The sequence below is a fragment of the Glossina fuscipes genome, unplaced genomic scaffold, assembly GCF_014805625.2.
Source record: "Glossina fuscipes isolate IAEA_lab_2018 unplaced genomic scaffold, Yale_Gfus_2 1, whole genome shotgun sequence".
NCBI classification, from domain to species: Eukaryota; Metazoa; Arthropoda; class Insecta; order Diptera; family Glossinidae; genus Glossina; species Glossina fuscipes.
In genome coordinates this window covers 43,048,963-43,056,829 of record NW_023998415.1, presented here as the reverse complement: position 1 = coordinate 43,056,829, position 7,867 = coordinate 43,048,963, and positions in this window count along the sequence as shown.

Sequence of the window (7,867 nt, the reverse complement as noted above, 5' to 3'; positions counted from 1 at the left end):
GGGGGGGGGGAGAGTAAGCACACATATATATATATATATTATAGTTTATTATTTATTTGTTTTTGTATTTCGGTATCATAACACAAAACAAGTTGTACATGACTCCACCGGAAGCGAATTTTTTTATTTTATTTCTTGGTAAAAGCCTCGTGAGCGCGTTTTTTTTTTTTTTTTTTTTTTTTTTTTTTTATTACTATTATATTTTATTACAACTGATTTTTATTGTGATATTATTATTGCAGTTGTTGTTGCAGCATATGTTCGCGTTTGTGTGTGTATGTTGGTGTCTGTGTGTGTGCGAGTTTGCTTTTGTTTTTCTTCTTGTTTCTATTTCATTGGAATCGCCAAGAAAATAGTGTCAGTTATCAAATCATAGAAAAAACTTTTATTTTTTTGCTGTTCCTTTCCTTCTTTTCTTTTTTTCTTTTTTAATCTCTTGCTCTCTTGTCCATATGTCTTTTGTTTATAGTACCGTAATTTTATAAATCAATTTTCTATTGTTGTTGTTAGATTTTGTTTTAATTCTCTCTCCCTCTCTCTCTCTCTCTCTTATATGAAAATATAATTGAAAAATCTGGTTTATATTTAATGGACTGCAATGCAATAACAAAAGACTTAAGACAGAAACTTGCAAAAAAATTTTGAAAATTAATGTATGGGGAACAAGCTGAATAAGAAGGAAAAAAAAAAATAAAAAATAAATAAAAAAATGGTGATTATGAGCACACACACACACATATATATATATATATATATATATATATGTAGAAATAAAAGCTAATTGAATAATTTGCAATAATCAGATCTGTATGCAAGTGTCGGTTAGTTATTGCGATAACGTATTGAAATCAAAGGTTTACATATATGGCACTTAAATTATGCAGCAGTCAGGGCAATTCATTTCAGTTTATCGAATGTTATAAATTTTACAATTGTTTCACGTATTTTTTCATTTTCATTTATGCTACTTAATGCGATCACATTTAACGATATCAGAATTACGGTAACGACAATTTCTAATATATATATCGATAGGGACCACTGTTCTATTATACATAATGACTATGGTCTTGATAATCAAATAAATTTTTTAACGATAATTATATAATATATGGAAAATTGCTTCGCCGCGACGATATATTTTCTTTTTCTTCTTTTATCTTTCAGGGTTTTACAAGCTGCTTATCTACGTATCGATAAGATAATTATGAAAGCAGTTCTTATTGCAACGGTTCATATTGCAGTTATTAATCGAAAAGTTTATTTAACGGACTGCTCGATGCACTTTAAAAATTTACATGCATATATCCAGAATTGGATTTTTGCTCTCGAATGCTTTCTTTTCACTAAAAAGCTTATACACTACTCGGTTAGCTGTTGGGTGGTAACGAAGTGACATCATCTTAATATTCACATAGGTTTTGTTCATTCAACCAGTCCATTACCATGCGGATAGTTAATTATAGAAATGTAAATAAAGTATCTCCTGTTTCACTGCAGATGAGCTTATGATGTCTTCACTCTTCTCCTTTTTCCTCTTATCACCTGTCTGTTAACAAAACTGATTGCTTGCCATTTTTAAGACGCATATGGCAGAAGTCGAATTCAACTTCTTCTCTATCGTCTTCATCTTCTCCTTCTTCTACTACTTCTAAAAGCCATTTTGTGGCCTGTGCGTGCATTGCATTCGATTTTAGGTATCGTTTAATCGGTACATCCATCATATAAGAAATATGAAAATTTTTCTTATAGTTCTTGTCACATTTGTTTGAATTTTGCTATATATATATATATATATATAACATATATATATATATAACTGAAAGCTGTACGCAGAAGGCTCTAAAATTAATTAAGTAATAATTTAGGAAAGTGGAAAACACTATGTCCTCGCTTTTGGCAATTGGAAGTGGACTGATGGGCTTATGTCCTCGATTTGTTAGACTTTTTCTTTACTTATTTAGTAATTAAAGCGAACCCTTGATGTCGACTATAATTTGGGCGGACAGACTAAAATAAATGCAATCGCAAATTCATATCTCTGGAAATATGTAAAGAAAATATTGAAAAATTTCTTGTCCTTCCTTCCTTCATTTAACTTTATTTTTTCTTGGTAACTATTATTTATGGTCTTTTGTAGCAGGTTTCATAAATCCATTGATAAAGACGCGATAAAAAACTAGCTTTAAAGCTTTACGGTCGATGCATTAAAATTTTTTAGCCAACTTTTCTCAATGTTTTCTCATTCATCTAGCATTCATCATTGTTTACATATCGGTCTTCTTCGATTTCTTTTTTTTTTTTGTTTTCATTCATTGTTCATCCAAATTTCAGTAACGGAAGCGAACAAAATGTCTTACTTTACGTTCGATATTGAATTGGATAACACCACAAATGTTTTCTCAGGGTTACTCAGGGGTGCGTAGTCGAATATTAAAACATAGCATCTTCTTGTTCAGATATGTTAACTTTTGCTACGATTGATCAATCAAGTCTGGACGAAATTGTTGGCTGAAATGTCACTTTCCAAACGCATTTCGATATCAAATAATCTGATTAATGCTGCTCGGTAAATGATACTAATACGTCCTCTAGTGATAAAGATCGCTTGCTATTTTCTTCCTGACCATACATAGTATACATATTCTTTTCATTTTTTTACATGAATATTTATGTATGTATATATGTCAAAAACATATTTATGCCTGATAACATTTAATAGGCGTTTGCTTACAGATGAAATTATGTGTCACGAAAAAGTCGTGAACGTGATACAATGAAGAATGAAGAGTAAACAAACAACATTCATATCGATGCTAAAATGTACGCGGCACGTAGCTCGCCCATTTCGGAGATTAAGAACTTATGTAAATGGGGTGGATAATGCGAAAAGACTTTGTTTAATGATTTTTACAAGAGGAGGCGAAGCATTCGTGAAATGTCCTGAAAGTTTTTACTAATTATTATCAAAGATAATTGAGTAGATTCAGAAAAGTTAATTTATCCTTGAATCTCCTTGAATTTCGACAATTTTCAAACTGATATTTACAGTTAACTAATTGCAAAATAAATTATTTAAGGTTATTAATAAAATATCGTAAATTGATTACAATAGTTAAACGAGCCACGGGCTACAATAAACAAACAATGTCAATGCTTGCTTCCTATACGTGTATATAGTGTTTATAATAACAATGAAAAGTAATAAATAAATAAATAAATAAATAAATAAATATTCTATTTAGTTTGAAAATTTATTATTAACGGTAAAATGATTTATAATTATAGCAAAATTTGATATATAGATAACACCTGCAGCTCTAAATAAAATTCTAGAACAATGGACACAAAAATTTATGTCTTAATATTTTTAAATGAAATATTTTGTCTTTTCATTTATGCTTCGTGTGAAACGATTGAATACAAGTCATTAAGTTAGTCATTATTGCACCTATGGCACAAGATGCTTTTCATTATTAAAATTTTTTATTGCATTTTTTGTACTAAGATGAAACAAATTTTCATTAACTCTCATTATATAGAATATATTCTAGTAGATCGCTATAAACTAGCACTAGGGCTAGCATTAATTTTCTTTGATTGCAAGTTAATTCAATTTTAAGAAAATATGTATGTCGAGCTTAGAAATAGAATTTATTTTATTTTATAGAAATTCTTATAAATAGAATCGAAAAGGAAGACCGTGTTTATGATATCGAATGAGTTTGCTGTCGTTCCTGTAATTTGCCCTCTCTTATGCAATTTCAAATTATTCGCTTGCTCGTTTTCATAATTCTTTATTTTCTCTATTTAATATTCTTTGTGTAATTATTTTTTCTCGCCTCTTATATCTACAATATTACCAAACTATACGGTAAACTTATTTCACATTTTCTCCTTTTCCATTCCATATAGAAGTGCTAGCTAGCATCTTATCAGCATTACACCATAAATTTTTCATCATCGATTTGCCTTTATACTATTATTTATTTATTTTATTTTGTTGTTGTTAACCACGCGCGAAATTCATGCCGTGATTCAATTGATTCTTGGAAATAAATCTGTTGCTAATTATTAATAAAACTGTTGCCAAGTACGTAAAGAAAAGTAAAAGAAACAAAGAAGCCGGTACAGATCCGAGTTGGGAGTGAGCTTCTGACGCCTTGCAAGTGCGCATAAGCTTGGCTGTGGATAATTAATAAACAAACTCAGTTCAATTTTTGAATCGTACGAAGATATCGATCTTGAGCAAAGCGCGCTTACTATGATGATTTGATCTGATCAAATGTAAACAATCCGATGTTGAGATTTAATCATAAATATCATTTCGATTTTTGCAAAGGACACTGAATGGATTGAAAGGCTCGTAATTATGTCTATGTTGGCCGCATTTGATAAATGCAAAGCTCCTAGAGAAACTATTCGAGAAAGATCTAGAAAATAGCTCGGTATCGATTGGCTAAGCAGTCAAAACAATAATCCGCAGAAATCAAAATCTTTCCCTCCGGTAGTCTGCCGAATCATTTTGTGTGTGCAGATCTCATTGTCCAAATTAAAATAAAATCATGATCTTCAATGCACTTATGATGCCTTGATACGAGCGCTTCGCATTCATGACTCTATATTCAGAAATTTGTTCTCCTTTTCACAAATTCTTCGATCAAAGACAGATAAGCAATAGTAGCTAACACTGGCAATTCCATTAAGAGAAAAAAAAAAAAAAAAAAAAAAATGGTTACATGGTTACTCCAGTCGTTTTAATGAAGCTGAGTATTTTATTGATATTATGTTTTAGTGGCATAATGTTCCGTAGATAATTTTCAAGATTGAAAGCGAATTTTCGATATATTATTTTTCTTAGTTTATATATGTATATAAAGAAAAACACAAAAAAAAAAAAAAATAAAAATAAATAAATAATTGAATTAAATACCGATTTAAGGCGTTTCACTTCAAATTAATTGACATTTATACAGAAAAGACCTTTTAAAGCGAACGTATGCAAAAAGTTGGATTTACAATCAATTCATATAAATAACGTTTCACTATTGGCGCAGTTGTTAAATTGAATATAAAAAAACAAGTACAGGTTTCTAATTTTAGAGTCATTTACAACAATAATAATTGTTAAGCAACAAAAAACAATCGACTATATATACAGAAATGAAGTCATTGTTAAATAAAATTTCTATAATTTCTTTAAGTAATTATTAAAACTTAATTAAAAAAAAAAAAAAAGAATTAAATTAAATTCAATCAATTCGAATAAGTTGCCTTCTAAATTGACCCTTATAATCTATAGCGTTATTACAATTATTATTGTTATTTATAAAATCTGCATTTCCTGTGCTAATGCCTTCAAGCTGGCTATTCAACAAGAGGAAGAAGTTGAAGTAAAAAAAAAAAAAAAAAAAAAAAAAAAAAAAAATAAAGAAAAGAAAGTTTATAAAGAGCAAGAAAGAAAGGAAATAACTAAACAAATGTCAAGTTTTTATATGAGAAAAGAAGTTTACAAGAAATAAAAAAAAACACGAAGAAAGAAAACAAAAGAAGAAATCAACCACGCCATACAAATGCGCAGGCGCATTGTTCACTTATAGCATTGAGCATGAGAAAAAGAGATTGTACTGTTATGGCCACCCCATCACATCACATCGCATCGCATCACATCACATCACATCGCATCGCATCGTATCGCATCGCATCACCAACATCACCAACAATCAACAACAAGAATCCTTAATGCAGTAAAGGAATTTTTGTTTTCTTTTATTTAGCTTGAAAAACCCCCGAGTGTTTAATTTCTATACACAATCATCACTCATTATTAAAAATAAAAAATAAAACAGAAATCATTTATGCCTGCTAACAATACTTTAGTTCATTGTTATGCTTATGCTTAAATGTACGGATTTATACGGTACAACCTAAGGTAATATCACTGAAAACTTATTACTTATATGCACTGTTTCGGGTTTTCGGTACACCACCCTACTTTATTATACTGCTCTCTACCCTCTTTGCCGCCACCCTTTAAATGGCAAACGCTACACATGCACTAAGATTATATTTATTATTGTTTATTGTCCTACAAAACGTCCTCTTTTTTTGTTATTCTTTTTCGTTTTTTCTTCTTCTTCTTCTTCTTCTTTTTCTCTTTCTTTACGTTGGTTCGTTCTGCTATTGTTATTTTGAAACATCCTTAAGAATTCCTTTTCCCGCTTAAAGTTAGGGGGTTGCTTGCTTGCTCTCTTCATCAACATGAGGTGGCAAAGGTAGTCGGAAGAGGGTGATGTTTTACCTATAGTGTAGTTACTGTGATTTGTGTTTTATGTTCAGATATATAATTTCCACATACCCTCCGAGTATGTGTATTAAAAATTCTTATTAATGTTGCTGTTGCTGCTGTTATTGTTGATGTTAATGTTGTTGTTGTTGTTGTTGTTTTTTTTTTTTTATTTTTTTGCTTTTTTCTTCCTCTTCTTCAAAACCGTGGGAAGATTTTTCTACGTCGTCGTTTTCTTTGAAAGCTGAAAGTTGGACATTCGCTCATTCCATTTATTTAATGGAAATTTTTGTCAGAAATTATACTACATCTGCTTACCTTTATCACATTTTAGTCACTTAAAGTTAGTGTTACTTTTAAGCTGAATATCTTTTCTTTTTTATTTTTTCTATTTTCTTGCAAAATGCCAAAAATGAAAACATGGTCTTAAGTAAAATTGCATTGTGTAAAAAATTCTTTTTATGATTTTAAAAAGATACCAATGCCTAAGTACAACTAATCGGAGGTCCATCTTGCAGATCTAAAGCGCACCGGAGTATCAAATCAAAAATTTTACATTTATTTTATTACTTTTACCAAGATAGAGGAATATATTCTTTGATTTAGTTACAATCACTTGCGATTCCTCTGAGTTGTCGAGAAGACTTTGCTTTCGGAAAAAGATTGCTACCACTTGTGAAATCTGACCATTTTGTACTAGCGGTAAATTTTGTGTTCATTATCTCAAAAATTTGGATTGCTTGGAATGGATTGCTTCACTGACAGCGTAGGTCGGGAAAACAAAAAGATCCAGCCCCAAAATAGAATAGATAGTTATTCCGACATTAGGTTTTTACGCATACGTAGTCACGTATGCCATTCATTTCTAACACGCACTGGCTTCTTAATGACACGATAATAATATTATTTTTGCAATCTAATGTATCGTTCCGGAGATTAATTTGCGTGAGCGTGGGCGCCTTAAACTTTCAAGCTATGTCGCTTACTTGTCTAAGAACTGACAAATTTAATAAAACTCTTAGTCATGTTGCAATTAAAGCAGAAACATTTCAACTTAAGGTCTACCCAATCCATCTATCTATCCATTGGTCTATTCTAACTGGTCTATTGTTGAAATTGTTACGATAATGGTCACTCAGATTTGAGATACAATTTTCCACTCGATAATCGTAGACTAAATTTTGAAAACGGATGTCATTCACTTGCAGTAAACAAAGAATTCCATATTATAACCGATGGCAGATATTGATATGAAGAAACTTCTCTTATAACTTGACTTGACGACCTGAAAGGCTGCAAAGTCAGCCTTCGACATTTCTAGGATTAATAAAAACACTTCGATATAACCCTTCAGTCTAAATGTTTCCTCTATTTGTGTTTTTTTTTTTTTTTTTTTTTTCGTTAAGCTTTGTCTAATGTCTTTAAGATCAGGGCTTTTGAAGCACCAAAGGGTTTTGTGGGTTTATGTTTGGCACTCAAATATTTTTATAAAGAAAGAAAGAATTATTTTCTACTCGCGAATGTTGGCTTCTTTAGAGAGAGAGAGAGAGAGAGAGAGAGAGAGAGAGAGAGAGAGAGAGA